Raw genomic sequence first — 18,446 nt, 5'->3', positions numbered from 1 at the left:
TACAGTTGGTAAGTCTGCATACAACTTAAGTTTAGTGTATCGTCATCTGATATATGAGACAGATGGGTTTTTCACTTCTCCATGAAAGACGTTTTTTTTTAATTTTGGTAATGGAATATCTTATTCATCATGCAGTGGAACACAAAAAGAATGTACAATCAGAATACTTTTTCTTTAAAGTAGCCGACCGCCTGAACAGGGACTTGAACCCTGGACCCTCAGATTAAAAGTCTGATGCTCTACCGACTGAGCTATCCAGGCTCTGCAACACTGCAACTAAAAATCAGCTAAAAATGATGTGGACGCACACCAACCTACACTTTAATTCTTAATATGGTTACATATATTAGCAATCAAATATGTAGAGTTTAATAATTAATTGATATTTCAAGCATTTGAAATTTCAGCAGCACACGTAATCTATTTTAAATCCTGAAATTCGTTCTATCTCATTTTCGGCTGACTTAGAAATCATGTCTCTAAATTGACATTGTGAAATTAGTAAAAGGCCAAATACTATTACTAGGTACTAAATTACATGTCCAGCAGTATAACTGGAAATTTACTCTTGGGCATAGATTATGCAACATTTTCAAAGCAAACAGTGTCTGTTTAAATAGACTTTCTTTCACTGCCGTTTTGGTAAATGTCTCTGGTTATGCAGAAGCAGGCATTGTTTGTTACTGTTTCAATTAGTTATAAGATAAAGGAGGGATAAAACTGACCCAGCTAGTATTCCAACCCAAAGACTTTGAATGCTTTCTCTACATTAGCCTAGAACCCCAAGCCGCTATCCATTGCACCAGAGATCCAACCTGATTCAACAAGGTGAACAGAAATTCTCAAATAAAAAGATGAGCTATCAGCGGTTGACCAACTTTATAAAGTGATTTGGAAACTATAAGCAGGGTTCCATTTTGAACATTGAATTGGGGAAAAGATAATCAACATCTCAAACGACATGATACCGTTGCGGTAAGTCTTCTTAACTCTTGTCAAATGGTACACGACCGATGGGTATTTAATGGCTCCATTAAGAGTAACTTGCAATTACTCTGATGGGACTACTCGTTCATTGGATCCTGAAAAGAGCATGTCATTAGAGTACATTTTCTTTAAACAAACCGCCTGAACAGGGACTTGAACCCTGGACCCTCAGATTAAAAGTCTGATGCTCTACCGACTGAGCTATCCAGGCTCTGATACAGCAAACCTCAAAATCACCTAATCAAAATTTGGCAGTGTCCCAACTAACGCTATGTTTCTTAAGATGGTTACCTGAAGAAGGTACCAAATACACTAGAATATAATAATGAATTGATATTTCAAGCATTTGAAATTTCTTCAGTAAATGTAACCTTATTTTTAGTCCTGAAGTTGCTACTATCTCATTTTTTTGCTGACGTCAAATTCATATGTGTTTATTGACATGGTAAAATTAAGGAAGGGCCCAAAATCTTACTTCCGAGTAAATTATATTTTCATCAGTACAGCTGACAATTTCCTCTTCTGCATAGATTACCCAAATTGAACGGTGTCTCTTTAAAATAGACTTCCTTTTACTGACCTTTTTTAGCAAATGATTTTGGTGAAGCAGAAGCATGCATGCATCGCTTATAACTTCTTTAAATAGTTATGAAATAAACAGGGATAAAACTGACTCTGGTGGGATTCGAACCCACAGCCTTTGAATACCTTCTTGACATTCACCTAGAAGTCCAATGCGCTATCCATTGCGCCACAGAGCCAATCTGCTTGAATGAGGTGCACAGATATTCAGAAATGAAATAATGAGCTTTGAGCTGTTGATCAACTTTATAAAGTTCATGGGATACTATAACCATGGCTATATTTTGAATATTGAATTGGGTAAAAGTTATTCACCGTGTCAAACTACATGATACAGTTGGTAAGTCTGCATACAACTTAAGTTTAGTGTATCGTCATCTGATATATGAGACAGATGGGTTTTTCACTTCTCCATGAAAGACGTTTTTTTTTTAATTTTGGTAATGGAATATCTTATTCATCATGCAGTGGAACACAAAAAGAATGTACAATCTGAATACTTTTTCTTTAAAGTAGCCGACCGCCTGAACAGGGACTTGAACCCTGGACCCTCAGATTAAAAGTCTGATGCTCTACCGACTGAGCTATCCAGGCTCTGCAACACTGCAACTAAAAATCAGCTAAAAATGATGTGGACGCACACCAACCTACACTTTAATTCTTAATATGGTTACATATATTAGCAATCAAATATGTAGAGTTTAATAATTAATTGATATTTCAAGCATTTGAAATTTCAGCAGCACACGTAATCTATTTTAAATCCTGAAATTCGTTCTATCTCATTTTCGGCTGACTTAGAAATCATGTCTCTAAATTGACATTGTGAAATTAGTAAAAGGCCAAATACTATTACTAGGTACTAAATTACATGTCCAGCAGTATAACTGGAAATTTACTCTTGGGCATAGATTATGCAACATTTTCAAAGCAAACAGTGTCTGTTTAAATAGACTTTCTTTCACTGCCGTTTTGGTAAATGTCTCTGGTTATGCAGAAGCAGGCATTGTTTGTTACTGTTTCAATTAGTTATAAGATAAAGGAGGGATAAAACTGACCCAGCTAGTATTCCAACCCAAAGACTTTGAATGCTTTCTCTACATTAGCCTAGAACCCCAAGCCGCTATCCATTGCACCAGAGATCCAACCTGATTCAACAAGGTGAACAGAAATTCTCAAATAAAAAGATGAGCTATCAGCGGTTGACCAACTTTATAAAGTGATTTGGAAACTATAAGCAGGGTTCCATTTTGAACATTGAATTGGGGAAAAGATAATCAACATCTCAAACGACATGATACCGTTGCGGTAAGTCTTCTTAACTCTTGTCAAATGGTACACGACCGATGGGTATTTAATGGCTCCATTAAGAGTAACTTGCAATTACTCTGATGGGACTACTCGTTCATTGGATCCTGAAAAGAGCATGTCATTAGAGTACATTTTCTTTAAACAAACCGCCTGAACAGGGACTTGAACCCTGGACCCTCAGATTAAAAGTCTGATGCTCTACCGACTGAGCTATCCAGGCTCTGATACAGCAAACCTCAAAATCACCTAATCAAAATTTGGCAGTGTCCCAACTAACGCTATGTTTCTTAAGATGGTTACCTGAAGAAGGTACCAAATACACTAGAATATAATAATGAATTGATATTTCAAGCATTTGAAATTTCTTCAGTAAATGTAACCTTATTTTTAGTCCTGAAGTTGCTACTATCTCATTTTTTTGCTGACGTCAAATTCATATGTGTTTATTGACATGGTAAAATTAAGGAAGGGCCCAAAATCTTACTTCCGAGTAAATTATATTTTCATCAGTACAGCTGACAATTTCCTCTTCTGCATAGATTACCCAAATTGAACGGTGTCTCTTTAAAATAGACTTCCTTTTACTGACCTTTTTTAGCAAATGATTTTGGTGAAGCAGAAGCATGCATGCATCGCTTATAACTTCTTTAAATAGTTATGAAATAAACAGGGATAAAACTGACTCTGGTGGGATTCGAACCCACAGCCTTTGAATACCTTCTTGACATTCACCTAGAAGTCCAATGCGCTATCCATTGCGCCACAGAGCCAATCTGCTTGAATGAGGTGCACAGATATTCAGAAATGAAATAATGAGCTTTGAGCTGTTGATCAACTTTATAAAGTTCATTGGATACTATAACCATGGCTATATTTTGAATATTGAATTGGGTAAAAGTTATTCACCGTGTCAAACTACATGATACAGTTGGTAAGTCTGCATACAACTTAAGTTTAGTGTATCGTCATCTGATATATGAGACAGATGGGTTTTTCACTTCTCCATGAAAGACGTTTTTTTTTTAATTTTGGTAATGGAATATCTTATTCATCATGCAGTGGAACACAAAAAGAATGTACAATCAGAATACTTTTTCTTTAAAGTAGCCGACCGCCTGAACAGGGACTTGAACCCTGGACCCTCAGATTAAAAGTCTGATGCTCTACCGACTGAGCTATCCAGGCTCTGCAACACTGCAACTAAAAATCAGCTAAAAATGATGTGGACGCACACCAACCTACACTTTAATTCTTAATATGGTTACATATATTAGCAATCAAATATGTAGAGTTTAATAATTAATTGATATTTCAAGCATTTGAAATTTCAGCAGCACACGTAATCTATTTTAAATCCTGAAATTCGTTCTATCTCATTTTCGGCTGACTTAGAAATCATGTCTCTAAATTGACATTGTGAAATTAGTAAAAGGCCAAATACTATTACTAGGTACTAAATTACATGTCCAGCAGTATAACTGGAAATTTACTCTTGGGCATAGATTATGCAACATTTTCAAAGCAAACAGTGTCTGTTTAAATAGACTTTCTTTCACTGCCGTTTTGGTAAATGTCTCTGGTTATGCAGAAGCAGGCATTGTTTGTTACTGTTTCAATTAGTTATAAGATAAAGGAGGGATAAAACTGACCCAGCTAGTATTCCAACCCAAAGACTTTGAATGCTTTCTCTACATTAGCCTAGAACCCCAAGCCGCTATCCATTGCACCAGAGATCCAACCTGATTCAACAAGGTGAACAGAAATTCTCAAATAAAAAGATGAGCTATCAGCGGTTGACCAACTTTATAAAGTGATTTGGAAACTATAAGCAGGGTTCCATTTTGAACATTGAATTGGGGAAAAGATAATCAACATCTCAAACGACATGATACCGTTGCGGTAAGTCTTCTTAACTCTTGTCAAATGGTACACGACCGATGGGTATTTAATGGCTCCATTAAGAGTAACTTGCAATTACTCTGATGGGACTACTCGTTCATTGGATCCTGAAAAGAGCATGTCATTAGAGTACATTTTCTTTAAACAAACCGCCTGAACAGGGACTTGAACCCTGGACCCTCAGATTAAAAGTCTGATGCTCTACCGACTGAGCTATCCAGGCTCTGATACAGCAAACCTCAAAATCACCTAATCAAAATTTGGCAGTGTCCCAACTAACGCTATGTTTCTTAAGATGGTTACCTGAAGAAGGTACCAAATACACTAGAATATAATAATGAATTGATATTTCAAGCATTTGAAATTTCTTCAGTAAATGTAACCTTATTTTTAGTCCTGAAGTTGCTACTATCTCATTTTTTTGCTGACGTCAAATTCATATGTGTTTATTGACATGGTAAAATTAAGGAAGGGCCCAAAATCTTACTTCCGAGTAAATTATATTTTCATCAGTACAGCTGACAATTTCCTCTTCTGCATAGATTACCCAAATTGAACGGTGTCTCTTTAAAATAGACTTCCTTTTACTGACCTTTTTTAGCAAATGATTTTGGTGAAGCAGAAGCATGCATGCATCGCTTATAACTTCTTTAAATAGTTATGAAATAAACAGGGATAAAACTGACTCTGGTGGGATTCGAACCCACAGCCTTTGAATACCTTCTTGACATTCACCTAGAAGTCCAATGCGCTATCCATTGCGCCACAGAGCCAATCTGCTTGAATGAGGTGCACAGATATTCAGAAATGAAATAATGAGCTTTGAGCTGTTGATCAACTTTATAAAGTTCATGGGATACTATAACCATGGCTATATTTTGAATATTGAATTGGGTAAAAGTTATTCACCGTGTCAAACTACATGATACAGTTGGTAAGTCTGCATACAACTTAAGTTTAGTGTATCGTCATCTGATATATGAGACAGATGGGTTTTTCACTTCTCCATGAAAGACGTTTTTTTTTTAATTTTGGTAATGGAATATCTTATTCATCATGCAGTGGAACACAAAAAGAATGTACAATCTGAATACTTTTTCTTTAAAGTAGCCGACCGCCTGAACAGGGACTTGAACCCTGGACCCTCAGATTAAAAGTCTGATGCTCTACCGACTGAGCTATCCAGGCTCTGCAACACTGCAACTAAAAATCAGCTAAAAATGATGTGGACGCACACCAACCTACACTTTAATTCTTAATATGGTTACATATATTAGCAATCAAATATGTAGAGTTTAATAATTAATTGATATTTCAAGCATTTGAAATTTCAGCAGCACACGTAATCTATTTTAAATCCTGAAATTCGTTCTATCTCATTTTCGGCTGACTTAGAAATCATGTCTCTAAATTGACATTGTGAAATTAGTAAAAGGCCAAATACTATTACTAGGTACTAAATTACATGTCCAGCAGTATAACTGGAAATTTACTCTTGGGCATAGATTATGCAACATTTTCAAAGCAAACAGTGTCTGTTTAAATAGACTTTCTTTCACTGCCGTTTTGGTAAATGTCTCTGGTTATGCAGAAGCAGGCATTGTTTGTTACTGTTTCAATTAGTTATAAGATAAAGGAGGGATAAAACTGACCCAGCTAGTATTCCAACCCAAAGACTTTGAATGCTTTCTCTACATTAGCCTAGAACCCCAAGCCGCTATCCATTGCACCAGAGATCCAACCTGATTCAACAAGGTGAACAGAAATTCTCAAATAAAAAGATGAGCTATCAGCGGTTGACCAACTTTATAAAGTGATTTGGAAACTATAAGCAGGGTTCCATTTTGAACATTGAATTGGGGAAAAGATAATCAACATCTCAAACGACATGATACCGTTGCGGTAAGTCTTCTTAACTCTTGTCAAATGGTACACGACCGATGGGTATTTAATGGCTCCATTAAGAGTAACTTGCAATTACTCTGATGGGACTACTCGTTCATTGGATCCTGAAAAGAGCATGTCATTAGAGTACATTTTCTTTAAACAAACCGCCTGAACAGGGACTTGAACCCTGGACCCTCAGATTAAAAGTCTGATGCTCTACCGACTGAGCTATCCAGGCTCTGATACAGCAAACCTCAAAATCACCTAATCAAAATTTGGCAGTGTCCCAACTAACGCTATGTTTCTTAAGATGGTTACCTGAAGAAGGTACCAAATACACTAGAATATAATAATGAATTGATATTTCAAGCATTTGAAATTTCTTCAGTAAATGTAACCTTATTTTTAGTCCTGAAGTTGCTACTATCTCATTTTTTTGCTGACGTCAAATTCATATGTGTTTATTGACATGGTAAAATTAAGGAAGGGCCCAAAATCTTACTTCCGAGTAAATTATATTTTCATCAGTACAGCTGACAATTTCCTCTTCTGCATAGATTACCCAAATTGAACGGTGTCTCTTTAAAATAGACTTCCTTTTACTGACCTTTTTTAGCAAATGATTTTGGTGAAGCAGAAGCATGCATGCATCGCTTATAACTTCTTTAAATAGTTATGAAATAAACAGGGATAAAACTGACTCTGGTGGGATTCGAACCCACAGCCTTTGAATACCTTCTTGACATTCACCTAGAAGTCCAATGCGCTATCCATTGCGCCACAGAGCCAATCTGCTTGAATGAGGTGCACAGATATTCAGAAATGAAATAATGAGCTTTGAGCTGTTGATCAACTTTATAAAGTTCATTGGATACTATAACCATGGCTATATTTTGAATATTGAATTGGGTAAAAGTTATTCACCGTGTCAAACTACATGATACAGTTGGTAAGTCTGCATACAACTTAAGTTTAGTGTATCGTCATCTGATATATGAGACAGATGGGTTTTTCACTTCTCCATGAAAGACGTTTTTTTTTTAATTTTGGTAATGGAATATCTTATTCATCATGCAGTGGAACACAAAAAGAATGTACAATCAGAATACTTTTTCTTTAAAGTAGCCGACCGCCTGAACAGGGACTTGAACCCTGGACCCTCAGATTAAAAGTCTGATGCTCTACCGACTGAGCTATCCAGGCTCTGCAACACTGCAACTAAAAATCAGCTAAAAATGATGTGGACGCACACCAACCTACACTTTAATTCTTAATATGGTTACATATATTAGCAATCAAATATGTAGAGTTTAATAATTAATTGATATTTCAAGCATTTGAAATTTCAGCAGCACACGTAATCTATTTTAAATCCTGAAATTCGTTCTATCTCATTTTCGGCTGACTTAGAAATCATGTCTCTAAATTGACATTGTGAAATTAGTAAAAGGCCAAATACTATTACTAGGTACTAAATTACATGTCCAGCAGTATAACTGGAAATTTACTCTTGGGCATAGATTATGCAACATTTTCAAAGCAAACAGTGTCTGTTTAAATAGACTTTCTTTCACTGCCGTTTTGGTAAATGTCTCTGGTTATGCAGAAGCAGGCATTGTTTGTTACTGTTTCAATTAGTTATAAGATAAAGGAGGGATAAAACTGACCCAGCTAGTATTCCAACCCAAAGACTTTGAATGCTTTCTCTACATTAGCCTAGAACCCCAAGCCGCTATCCATTGCACCAGAGATCCAACCTGATTCAACAAGGTGAACAGAAATTCTCAAATAAAAAGATGAGCTATCAGCGGTTGACCAACTTTATAAAGTGATTTGGAAACTATAAGCAGGGTTCCATTTTGAACATTGAATTGGGGAAAAGATAATCAACATCTCAAACGACATGATACCGTTGCGGTAAGTCTTCTTAACTCTTGTCAAATGGTACACGACCGATGGGTATTTAATGGCTCCATTAAGAGTAACTTGCAATTACTCTAATGGGACTACTCGTTCATTGGATCCTGAAAAGAGCATGTCATTAGAGTACATTTTCTTTAAACAAACCGCCTGAACAGGGACTTGAACCCTGGACCCTCAGATTAAAAGTCTGATGCTCTACCGACTGAGCTATCCAGGCTCTGATACAGCAAACCTCAAAATCACCTAATCAAAATTTGGCAGTGTCCCAACTAACGCTATGTTTCTTAAGATGGTCACCTGAAGAAGGTACCAAATACACTAGAATATAATAAGGAATTGATATTTCAAGCATTTGAAATTTCTTCAGTAAATGTAACCTTATTTTTAGTCCTGAAGTTGCTACTATCTCATTTTTTTGCTGACGTCAAATTCATATGTGTTTATTGACATGGTAAAATTAAGGAAGGGCCCAAAATCTTACTTCCGAGTAAATTATATTTTCATCAGTACAGCTGACAATTTCCTCTTCTGCATAGATTACCCAAATTGAACGGTGTCTCTTTAAAATAGACTTCCTTTTACTGACCTTTTTTAGCAAATGATTTTGGTGAAGCAGAAGCATGCATGCATCGCTTATAACTTCTTTAAATAGTTATGAAATAAACAGGGATAAAACTGACTCTGGTGGGATTCGAACCCACAGCCTTTGAATACCTTCTTGACATTCACCTAGAAGTCCAATGCGCTATCCATTGCGCCACAGAGCCAATCTGCTTGAATGAGGTGCACAGATATTCAGAAATGAAATAATGAGCTTTGAGCTGTTGATCAACTTTATAAAGTTCATTGGATACTATAACCATGGCTATATTTTGAATATTGAATTGGGTAAAAGTTATTCACCGTGTCAAACTACATGATACAGTTGGTAAGTCTGCATACAACTTAAGTTTAGTGTATCGTCATCTGATATATGAGACAGATGGGTTTTTCACTTCTCCATGAAAGACGTTTTTTTTTTAATTTTGGTAATGGAATATCTTATTCATCATGCAGTGGAACACAAAAAGAATGTACAATCAGAATACTTTTTCTTTAAAGTAGCCGACCGCCTGAACAGGGACTTGAACCCTGGACCCTCAGATTAAAAGTCTGATGCTCTACCGACTGAGCTATCCAGGCTCTGCAACACTGCAACTAAAAATCAGCTAAAAATGATGTGGACGCACACCAACCTACACTTTAATTCTTAATATGGTTACATATATTAGCAATCAAATATGTAGAGTTTAATAATTAATTGATATTTCAAGCATTTGAAATTTCAGCAGCACACGTAATCTATTTTAAATCCTGAAATTCGTTCTATCTCATTTTCGGCTGACTTAGAAATCATGTCTCTAAATTGACATTGTGAAATTAGTAAAAGGCCAAATACTATTACTAGGTACTAAATTACATGTCCAGCAGTATAACTGGAAATTTACTCTTGGGCATAGATTATGCAACATTTTCAAAGCAAACAGTGTCTGTTTAAATAGACTTTCTTTCACTGCCGTTTTGGTAAATGTCTCTGGTTATGCAGAAGCAGGCATTGTTTGTTACTGTTTCAATTAGTTATAAGATAAAGGAGGGATAAAACTGACCCAGCTAGTATTCCAACCCAAAGACTTTGAATGCTTTCTCTACATTAGCCTAGAACCCCAAGCCGCTATCCATTGCACCAGAGATCCAACCTGATTCAACAAGGTGAACAGAAATTCTCAAATAAAAAGATGAGCTATCAGCGGTTGACCAACTTTATAAAGTGATTTGGAAACTATAAGCAGGGTTCCATTTTGAACATTGAATTGGGGAAAAGATAATCAACATCTCAAACGACATGATACCGTTGCGGTAAGTCTTCTTAACTCTTGTCAAATGGTACACGACCGATGGGTATTTAATGGCTCCATTAAGAGTAACTTGCAATTACTCTAATGGGACTACTCGTTCATTGGATCCTGAAAAGAGCATGTCATTAGAGTACATTTTCTTTAAACAAACCGCCTGAACAGGGACTTGAACCCTGGACCCTCAGATTAAAAGTCTGATGCTCTACCGACTGAGCTATCCAGGCTCTGATACAGCAAACCTCAAAATCACCTAATCAAAATTTGGCAGTGTCCCAACTAACGCTATGTTTCTTAAGATGGTTACCTGAAGAAGGTACCAAATACACTAGAATATAATAAGGAATTGATATTTCAAGCATTTGAAATTTCTTCAGTAAATGTAACCTTATTTTTAGTCCTGAAGTTGCTACTATCTCATTTTTTTGCTGACGTCAAATTCATATGTGTTTATTGACATGGTAAAATTAAGGAAGGGCCCAAAATCTTACTTCCGAGTAAATTATATTTTCATCAGTACAGCTGACAATTTCCTCTTCTGCATAGATTACCCAAATTGAACGGTGTCTCTTTAAAATAGACTTCCTTTTACTGACCTTTTTTAGCAAATGATTTTGGTGAAGCAGAAGCATGCATGCATCGCTTATAACTTCTTTAAATAGTTATGAAATAAACAGGGATAAAACTGACTCTGGTGGGATTCGAACCCACAGCCTTTGAATACCTTCTTGACATTCACCTAGAAGTCCAATGCGCTATCCATTGCGCCACAGAGCCAATCTGCTTGAATGAGGTGCACAGATATTCAGAAATGAAATAATGAGCTTTGAGCTGTTGATCAACTTTATAAAGTTCATTGGATACTATAACCATGGCTATATTTTGAATATTGAATTGGGTAAAAGTTATTCACCGTGTCAAACTACATGATACAGTTGGTAAGTCTGCATACAACTTAAGTTTAGTGTATCGTCATCTGATATATGAGACAGATGGGTTTTTCACTTCTCCATGAAAGACGTTTTTTTTTTAATTTTGGTAATGGAATATCTTATTCATCATGCAGTGGAACACAAAAAGAATGTACAATCAGAATACTTTTTCTTTAAAGTAGCCGACCGCCTGAACAGGGACTTGAACCCTGGACCCTCAGATTAAAAGTCTGATGCTCTACCGACTGAGCTATCCAGGCTCTGCAACACTGCAACTAAAAATCAGCTAAAAATGATGTGGACGCACACCAACCTACACTTTAATTCTTAATATGGTTACATATATTAGCAATCAAATATGTAGAGTTTAATAATTAATTGATATTTCAAGCATTTGAAATTTCAGCAGCACACGTAATCTATTTTAAATCCTGAAATTCGTTCTATCTCATTTTCGGCTGACTTAGAAATCATGTCTCTAAATTGACATTGTGAAATTAGTAAAAGGCCAAATACTATTACTAGGTACTAAATTACATGTCCAGCAGTATAACTGGAAATTTACTCTTGGGCATAGATTATGCAACATTTTCAAAGCAAACAGTGTCTGTTTAAATAGACTTTCTTTCACTGCCGTTTTGGTAAATGTCTCTGGTTATGCAGAAGCAGGCATTGTTTGTTACTGTTTCAATTAGTTATAAGATAAAGGAGGGATAAAACTGACCCAGCTAGTATTCCAACCCAAAGACTTTGAATGCTTTCTCTACATTAGCCTAGAACCCCAAGCCGCTATCCATTGCACCAGAGATCCAACCTGATTCAACAAGGTGAACAGAAATTCTCAAATAAAAAGATGAGCTATCAGCGGTTGACCAACTTTATAAAGTGATTTGGAAACTATAAGCAGGGTTCCATTTTGAACATTGAATTGGGGAAAAGATAATCAACATCTCAAACGACATGATACCGTTGCGGTAAGTCTTCTTAACTCTTGTCAAATGGTACACGACCGATGGGTATTTAATGGCTCCATTAAGAGTAACTTGCAATTACTCTAATGGGACTACTCGTTCATTGGATCCTGAAAAGAGCATGTCATTAGAGTACATTTTCTTTAAACAAACCGCCTGAACAGGGACTTGAACCCTGGACCCTCAGATTAAAAGTCTGATGCTCTACCGACTGAGCTATCCAGGCTCTGATACAGCAAACCTCAAAATCACCTAATCAAAATTTGGCAGTGTCCCAACTAACGCTATGTTTCTTAAGATGGTCACCTGAAGAAGGTACCAAATACACTAGAATATAATAAGGAATTGATATTTCAAGCATTTGAAATTTCTTCAGTAAATGTAACCTTATTTTTAGTCCTGAAGTTGCTACTATCTCATTTTTTTGCTGACGTCAAATTCATATGTGTTTATTGACATGGTAAAATTAAGGAAGGGCCCAAAATCTTACTTCCGAGTAAATTATATTTTCATCAGTACAGCTGACAATTTCCTCTTCTGCATAGATTACCCAAATTGAACGGTGTCTCTTTAAAATAGACTTCCTTTTACTGACCTTTTTTAGCAAATGATTTTGGTGAAGCAGAAGCATGCATGCATCGCTTATAACTTCTTTAAATAGTTATGAAATAAACAGGGATAAAACTGACTCTGGTGGGATTCGAACCCACAGCCTTTGAATACCTTCTTGACATTCACCTAGAAGTCCAATGCGCTATCCATTGCGCCACAGAGCCAATCTGCTTGAATGAGGTGCACAGATATTCAGAAATGAAATAATGAGCTTTGAGCTGTTGATCAACTTTATAAAGTTCATTGGATACTATAACCATGGCTATATTTTGAATATTGAATTGGGTAAAAGTTATTCACCGTGTCAAACTACATGATACAGTTGGTAAGTCTGCATACAACTTAAGTTTAGTGTATCGTCATCTGATATATGAGACAGATGGGTTTTTCACTTCTCCATGAAAGACGTTTTTTTTTTAATTTTGGTAATGGAATATCTTATTCATCATGCAGTGGAACACAAAAAGAATGTACAATCTGAATACTTTTTCTTTAAAGTAGCCGACCGCCTGAACAGGGACTTGAACCCTGGACCCTCAGATTAAAAGTCTGATGCTCTACCGACTGAGCTATCCAGGCTCTGCAACACTGCAACTAAAAATCAGCTAAAAATGATGTGGACGCACACCAACCTACACTTTAATTCTTAATATGGTTACATATATTAGCAATCAAATATGTAGAGTTTAATAATTAATTGATATTTCAAGCATTTGAAATTTCAGCAGCACACGTAATCTATTTTAAATCCTGAAATTCGTTCTATCTCATTTTCGGCTGACTTAGAAATCATGTCTCTAAATTGACATTGTGAAATTAGTAAAAGGCCAAATACTATTACTAGGTACTAAATTACATGTCCAGCAGTATAACTGGAAATTTACTCTTGGGCATAGATTATGCAACATTTTCAAAGCAAACAGTGTCTGTTTAAATAGACTTTCTTTCACTGCCGTTTTGGTAAATGTCTCTGGTTATGCAGAAGCAGGCATTGTTTGTTACTGTTTCAATTAGTTATAAGATAAAGGAGGGATAAAACTGACCCAGCTAGTATTCCAACCCAAAGACTTTGAATGCTTTCTCTACATTAGCCTAGAACCCCAAGCCGCTATCCATTGCACCAGAGATCCAACCTGATTCAACAAGGTGAACAGAAATTCTCAAATAAAAAGATGAGCTATCAGCGGTTGACCAACTTTATAAAGTGATTTGGAAACTATAAGCAGGGTTCCATTTTGAACATTGAATTGGGGAAAAGATAATCAACATCTCAAACGACATGATACCGTTGCGGTAAGTCTTCTTAACTCTTGTCAAATGGTACACGACCGATGGGTATTTAATGGCTCCATTAAGAGTAACTTGCAATTACTCTAATGGGACTACTCGTTCATTGGATCCTGAAAAGAGCATGTCATTAGAGTACATTTTCTTTAAACAAACCGCCTGAACAGGGACTTGAACCCTGGACCCTCAGATTAAAAGTCTGATGCTCTACCGACTGAGCTATCCAGGCTCTGATACAGTAAACCTCAAAATCACCTAATCAAAATTTGGCAGTGTCCCAACTAACGCTGTGTTTCTTAAGATGGTTACCTGAAGAAGGTACCAAATACACTAGAATATAATAATGAATTGATATTTCAAGCATTTGAAATTTCTTCAGTAAATGTAACCTTATTTTTAGTCCTGAAGTTGCTACTATCTCATTTTTTTGCTGACGTCAAATTCATATGTGTTTATTGACATGGTAAAATTAAGGAAGGGCCCAAAATCTTACTTCCGAGTAAATTATATTTTCATCAGTACAGCTGACAATTTCCTCTTCTGCATAGATTACCCAAATTGAACGGTGTCTCTTTAAAATAGACTTCCTTTTACTGACCTTTTTTAGCAAATGATTTTGGTGAAGCAGAAGCATGCATGCATCGCTTATAACTTCTTTAAATAGTTATGAAATAAACAGGGATAAAACTGACTCTGGTGGGATTCGAACCCACAGCCTTTGAATACCTTCTTGACATTCACCTAGAAGTCCAATGCGCTATCCATTGCGCCACAGAGCCAATCTGCTTGAATGAGGTGCACAGATATTCAGAAATGAAATAATGAGCTTTGAGCTGTTGATCAACTTTATAAAGTTCATTGGATACTATAACCATGGCTATATTTTGAATATTGAATTGGGTAAAAGTTATTCACCGTGTCAAACTACATGATACAGTTGGTAAGTCTGCATACAACTTAAGTTTAGTGTATCGTCATCTGATATATGAGACAGATGGGTTTTTCACTTCTCCATGAAAGACGTTTTTTTTTTAATTTTGGTAATGGAATATCTTATTCATCATGCAGTGGAACACAAAAAGAATGTACAATCAGAATACTTTTTCTTTAAAGTAGCCGACCGCCTGAACAGGGACTTGAACCCTGGACCCTCAGATTAAAAGTCTGATGCTCTACCGACTGAGCTATCCAGGCTCTGCAACACTGCAACTAAAAATCAGCTAAAAATGATGTGGACGCACACCAACCTACACTTTAATTCTTAATATGGTTACATATATTAGCAATCAAATATGTAGAGTTTAATAATTAATTGATATTTCAAGCATTTGAAATTTCAGCAGCACACGTAATCTATTTTAAATCCTGAAATTCGTTCTATCTCATTTTCGGCTGACTTAGAAATCATGTCTCTAAATTGACATTGTGAAATTAGTAAAAGGCCAAATACTATTACTAGGTACTAAATTACATGTCCAGCAGTATAACTGGAAATTTACTCTTGGGCATAGATTATGCAACATTTTCAAAGCAAACAGTGTCTGTTTAAATAGACTTTCTTTCACTGCCGTTTTGGTAAATGTCTCTGGTTATGCAGAAGCAGGCATTGTTTGTTACTGTTTCAATTAGTTATAAGATAAAGGAGGGATAAAACTGACCCAGCTAGTATTCCAACCCAAAGACTTTGAATGCTTTCTCTACATTAGCCTAGAACCCCAAGCCGCTATCCATTGCACCAGAGATCCAACCTGATTCAACAAGGTGAACAGAAATTCTCAAATAAAAAGATGAGCTATCAGCGGTTGACCAACTTTATAAAGTGATTTGGAAACTATAAGCAGGGTTCCATTTTGAACATTGAATTGGGGAAAAGATAATCAACATCTCAAACGACATGATACCGTTGCGGTAAGTCTTCTTAACTCTTGTCAAATGGTACACGACCGATGGGTATTTAATGGCTCCATTAAGAGTAACTTGCAATTACTCTAATGGGACTACTCGTTCATTGGATCCTGAAAAGAGCATGTCATTAGAGTACATTTTCTTTAAACAAACCGCCTGAACAGGGACTTGAACCCTGGACCCTCAGATTAAAAGTCTGATGCTCTACCGACTGAGCTATCCAGGCTCTGATACAGCAAACCTCAAAATCACCTAATCAAAATTTGGCAGTGTCCCAACTAACGCTATGTTTCTTAAGATGGTTACCTGAAGAAGGTACCAAATACACTAGAATATAATAATGAATTGATATTTCAAGCATTTGAAATTTATTCAGTAAATGTAACCTTATTTTTAGTCCTGAAGTTGCTACTATCTCATTTTTTTGCTGACGTCAAATTCATATGTGTTTATTGACATGGTAAAATTAAGGAAGGGCCCAAAATCTTACTTCCGAGTAAATTATATTTTCATCAGTACAGCTGACAATTTCCTCTTCTGCATAGATTACCCAAATTGAACGGTGTCTCTTTAAAATAGACTTCCTTTTACTGACCTTTTTTAGCAAATGATTTTGGTGAAGCAGAAGCATGCATGCATCGCTTATAACTTCTTTAAATAGTTATGAAATAAACAGGGATAAAACTGACTCTGGTGGGATTCGAACCCACAGCCTTTGAATACCTTCTTGACATTCACCTAGAAGTCCAATGCGCTATCCATTGCGCCACAGAGCCAATCTGCTTAAATGAGGTGCACAGATATTCAGAAATGAAATAATGAGCTTTGAGCTGTTGATCAACTTTATAAAGTTCATTGGATACTATAACCATGGCTATATTTTGAATATTGAATTGGGTAAAAGTTATTCACCGTGTCAAACTACATGATACAGTTGGTAAGTCTGCATACAACTTAAGTTTAGTGTATCGTCATCTGATATATGAGACAGATGGGTTTTTCACTTCTCCATGAAAGACGTTTTTTTTTTAATTTTGGTAATGGAATATCTTATTCATCATGCAGTGGAACACAAAAAGAATGTACAATCAGAATACTTTTTCTTTAAAGTAGCCGACCGCCTGAACAGGGACTTGAACCCTGGACCCTCAGATTAAAAGTCTGATGCTCTACCGACTGAGCTATCCAGGCTCTGCAACACTGCAACTAAAAATCAGCTAAAAATGATGTGGACGCACACCAACCTACACTTTAATTCTTAATATGGTTACATATATTAGCAATCAAATATGTAGAGTTTAATAATTAATTGATATTTCAAGCATTTGAAATTTCAGCAGCACACGTAATCTATTTTAAATCCTGAAATTCGTTCTATCTCATTTTCGGCTGACTTAGAAATCATGTCTCTAAATTGACATTGTGAAATTAGTAAAAGGCCAAATACTATTACTAGGTACTAAATTACATGTCCAGCAGTATAACTGGAAATTTACTCTTGGGCATAGATTATGCAACATTTTCAAAGCAAACAGTGTCTGTTTAAATAGACTTTCTTTCACTGCCGTTTTGGTAAATGTCTCTGGTTATGCAGAAGCAGGCATTGTTTGTTACTGTTTCAATTAGTTATAAGATAAAGGAGGGATAAAACTGACCCAGCTAGTATTCCAACCCAAAGACTTTGAATGCTTTCTCTACATTAGCCTAGAACCCCAAGCCGCTATCCATTGCACCAGAGATCCAACCTGATTCAACAAGGTGAACAGAAATTCTCAAATAAAAAGATGAGCTATCAGCGGTTGACCAACTTTATAAAGTGATTTGGAAACTATAAGCAGGGTTCCATTTTGAACATTGAATTGGGGAAAAGATAATCAACATCTCAAACGACATGATACCGTTGCGGTAAGTCTTCTTAACTCTTGTCAAATGGTACACGACCGATGGGTATTTAATGGCTCCATTAAGAGTAACTTGCAATTACTCTAATGGGACTACTCGTTCATTGGATCCTGAAAAGAGCATGTCATTAGAGTACATTTTCTTTAAACAAACCGCCTGAACAGGGACTTGAACCCTGGACCCTCAGATTAAAAGTCTGATGCTCTACCGACTGAGCTATCCAGGCTCTGATACAGCAAACCTCAAAATCACCTAATCAAAATTTGGCAGTGTCCCAACTAACGCTATGTTTCTTAAGATGGTTACCTGAAGAAGGTACCAAATACACTAGAATATAATAATGAATTGATATTTCA

General features: G+C 36.2%; 29 non-coding genes across 29 annotated transcripts; all 29 read right to left on the bottom strand.

Annotated features, from left to right (window-relative positions):
• Positions 1–188: 188 nt before the first annotated feature.
• TRNAK-UUU (transfer RNA lysine (anticodon UUU)) lies at positions 189–261 on the bottom strand. The gene has a single exon. It is a non-coding gene; the product is annotated as a tRNA-Lys (tRNA).
• An 864-nt stretch (positions 262–1,125) lies between these two features.
• On the bottom strand, positions 1,126–1,198 carry TRNAK-UUU (transfer RNA lysine (anticodon UUU)). The gene has a single exon. It is a non-coding gene; the product is annotated as a tRNA-Lys (tRNA).
• A 459-nt stretch (positions 1,199–1,657) lies between these two features.
• On the bottom strand, positions 1,658–1,748 carry TRNAR-UCU (transfer RNA arginine (anticodon UCU)). Its single transcript is given in 2 exon segments — positions 1,658–1,693; positions 1,712–1,748. It is a non-coding gene; the product is annotated as a tRNA-Arg (tRNA).
• Positions 1,749–2,090: 342 nt separating this feature from the next.
• Positions 2,091–2,163, bottom strand: TRNAK-UUU (transfer RNA lysine (anticodon UUU)). Its single transcript has one exon. It is a non-coding gene; the product is annotated as a tRNA-Lys (tRNA).
• An 864-nt stretch (positions 2,164–3,027) lies between these two features.
• TRNAK-UUU (transfer RNA lysine (anticodon UUU)) lies at positions 3,028–3,100 on the bottom strand. Its single transcript has one exon. It is a non-coding gene; the product is annotated as a tRNA-Lys (tRNA).
• A 459-nt stretch (positions 3,101–3,559) lies between these two features.
• On the bottom strand, positions 3,560–3,650 carry TRNAR-UCU (transfer RNA arginine (anticodon UCU)). The gene is given in 2 exon segments: positions 3,560–3,595; positions 3,614–3,650. It is a non-coding gene; the product is annotated as a tRNA-Arg (tRNA).
• Positions 3,651–3,992: 342 nt separating this feature from the next.
• TRNAK-UUU (transfer RNA lysine (anticodon UUU)) lies at positions 3,993–4,065 on the bottom strand. The gene has a single exon. It is a non-coding gene; the product is annotated as a tRNA-Lys (tRNA).
• Positions 4,066–4,929: 864 nt separating this feature from the next.
• Positions 4,930–5,002, bottom strand: TRNAK-UUU (transfer RNA lysine (anticodon UUU)). The gene has a single exon. It is a non-coding gene; the product is annotated as a tRNA-Lys (tRNA).
• A 459-nt stretch (positions 5,003–5,461) lies between these two features.
• On the bottom strand, positions 5,462–5,552 carry TRNAR-UCU (transfer RNA arginine (anticodon UCU)). Its single transcript is given in 2 exon segments — positions 5,462–5,497; positions 5,516–5,552. It is a non-coding gene; the product is annotated as a tRNA-Arg (tRNA).
• A 342-nt stretch (positions 5,553–5,894) lies between these two features.
• Positions 5,895–5,967, bottom strand: TRNAK-UUU (transfer RNA lysine (anticodon UUU)). The gene has a single exon. It is a non-coding gene; the product is annotated as a tRNA-Lys (tRNA).
• Positions 5,968–6,831: 864 nt separating this feature from the next.
• TRNAK-UUU (transfer RNA lysine (anticodon UUU)) lies at positions 6,832–6,904 on the bottom strand. Its single transcript has one exon. It is a non-coding gene; the product is annotated as a tRNA-Lys (tRNA).
• Positions 6,905–7,363: 459 nt separating this feature from the next.
• TRNAR-UCU (transfer RNA arginine (anticodon UCU)) lies at positions 7,364–7,454 on the bottom strand. Its single transcript is given in 2 exon segments — positions 7,364–7,399; positions 7,418–7,454. It is a non-coding gene; the product is annotated as a tRNA-Arg (tRNA).
• Positions 7,455–7,796: 342 nt separating this feature from the next.
• Positions 7,797–7,869, bottom strand: TRNAK-UUU (transfer RNA lysine (anticodon UUU)). Its single transcript has one exon. It is a non-coding gene; the product is annotated as a tRNA-Lys (tRNA).
• Positions 7,870–8,733: 864 nt separating this feature from the next.
• On the bottom strand, positions 8,734–8,806 carry TRNAK-UUU (transfer RNA lysine (anticodon UUU)). Its single transcript has one exon. It is a non-coding gene; the product is annotated as a tRNA-Lys (tRNA).
• A 459-nt stretch (positions 8,807–9,265) lies between these two features.
• On the bottom strand, positions 9,266–9,356 carry TRNAR-UCU (transfer RNA arginine (anticodon UCU)). The gene is given in 2 exon segments: positions 9,266–9,301; positions 9,320–9,356. It is a non-coding gene; the product is annotated as a tRNA-Arg (tRNA).
• A 342-nt stretch (positions 9,357–9,698) lies between these two features.
• On the bottom strand, positions 9,699–9,771 carry TRNAK-UUU (transfer RNA lysine (anticodon UUU)). Its single transcript has one exon. It is a non-coding gene; the product is annotated as a tRNA-Lys (tRNA).
• An 864-nt stretch (positions 9,772–10,635) lies between these two features.
• On the bottom strand, positions 10,636–10,708 carry TRNAK-UUU (transfer RNA lysine (anticodon UUU)). The gene has a single exon. It is a non-coding gene; the product is annotated as a tRNA-Lys (tRNA).
• A 459-nt stretch (positions 10,709–11,167) lies between these two features.
• Positions 11,168–11,258, bottom strand: TRNAR-UCU (transfer RNA arginine (anticodon UCU)). Its single transcript is given in 2 exon segments — positions 11,168–11,203; positions 11,222–11,258. It is a non-coding gene; the product is annotated as a tRNA-Arg (tRNA).
• Positions 11,259–11,600: 342 nt separating this feature from the next.
• On the bottom strand, positions 11,601–11,673 carry TRNAK-UUU (transfer RNA lysine (anticodon UUU)). The gene has a single exon. It is a non-coding gene; the product is annotated as a tRNA-Lys (tRNA).
• An 864-nt stretch (positions 11,674–12,537) lies between these two features.
• TRNAK-UUU (transfer RNA lysine (anticodon UUU)) lies at positions 12,538–12,610 on the bottom strand. Its single transcript has one exon. It is a non-coding gene; the product is annotated as a tRNA-Lys (tRNA).
• Positions 12,611–13,069: 459 nt separating this feature from the next.
• TRNAR-UCU (transfer RNA arginine (anticodon UCU)) lies at positions 13,070–13,160 on the bottom strand. Its single transcript is given in 2 exon segments — positions 13,070–13,105; positions 13,124–13,160. It is a non-coding gene; the product is annotated as a tRNA-Arg (tRNA).
• A 342-nt stretch (positions 13,161–13,502) lies between these two features.
• TRNAK-UUU (transfer RNA lysine (anticodon UUU)) lies at positions 13,503–13,575 on the bottom strand. The gene has a single exon. It is a non-coding gene; the product is annotated as a tRNA-Lys (tRNA).
• An 864-nt stretch (positions 13,576–14,439) lies between these two features.
• On the bottom strand, positions 14,440–14,512 carry TRNAK-UUU (transfer RNA lysine (anticodon UUU)). The gene has a single exon. It is a non-coding gene; the product is annotated as a tRNA-Lys (tRNA).
• A 459-nt stretch (positions 14,513–14,971) lies between these two features.
• TRNAR-UCU (transfer RNA arginine (anticodon UCU)) lies at positions 14,972–15,062 on the bottom strand. The gene is given in 2 exon segments: positions 14,972–15,007; positions 15,026–15,062. It is a non-coding gene; the product is annotated as a tRNA-Arg (tRNA).
• A 342-nt stretch (positions 15,063–15,404) lies between these two features.
• Positions 15,405–15,477, bottom strand: TRNAK-UUU (transfer RNA lysine (anticodon UUU)). The gene has a single exon. It is a non-coding gene; the product is annotated as a tRNA-Lys (tRNA).
• An 864-nt stretch (positions 15,478–16,341) lies between these two features.
• TRNAK-UUU (transfer RNA lysine (anticodon UUU)) lies at positions 16,342–16,414 on the bottom strand. Its single transcript has one exon. It is a non-coding gene; the product is annotated as a tRNA-Lys (tRNA).
• A 459-nt stretch (positions 16,415–16,873) lies between these two features.
• On the bottom strand, positions 16,874–16,964 carry TRNAR-UCU (transfer RNA arginine (anticodon UCU)). Its single transcript is given in 2 exon segments — positions 16,874–16,909; positions 16,928–16,964. It is a non-coding gene; the product is annotated as a tRNA-Arg (tRNA).
• A 342-nt stretch (positions 16,965–17,306) lies between these two features.
• On the bottom strand, positions 17,307–17,379 carry TRNAK-UUU (transfer RNA lysine (anticodon UUU)). Its single transcript has one exon. It is a non-coding gene; the product is annotated as a tRNA-Lys (tRNA).
• An 864-nt stretch (positions 17,380–18,243) lies between these two features.
• Positions 18,244–18,316, bottom strand: TRNAK-UUU (transfer RNA lysine (anticodon UUU)). Its single transcript has one exon. It is a non-coding gene; the product is annotated as a tRNA-Lys (tRNA).
• Between the last annotated feature and the right edge of the window lie 130 nt (positions 18,317–18,446).

The sequence above is a fragment of the Triturus cristatus genome, chromosome 4_1 (genome assembly GCF_964204655.1).
Source record: "Triturus cristatus chromosome 4_1, aTriCri1.1, whole genome shotgun sequence".
Classification (NCBI taxonomy): Eukaryota; Metazoa; Chordata; class Amphibia; order Caudata; family Salamandridae; genus Triturus; species Triturus cristatus.
The sequence above is the reverse complement of the archived record's forward strand: the minus strand, read 5'-3'. Positions and strand labels throughout refer to the sequence as shown.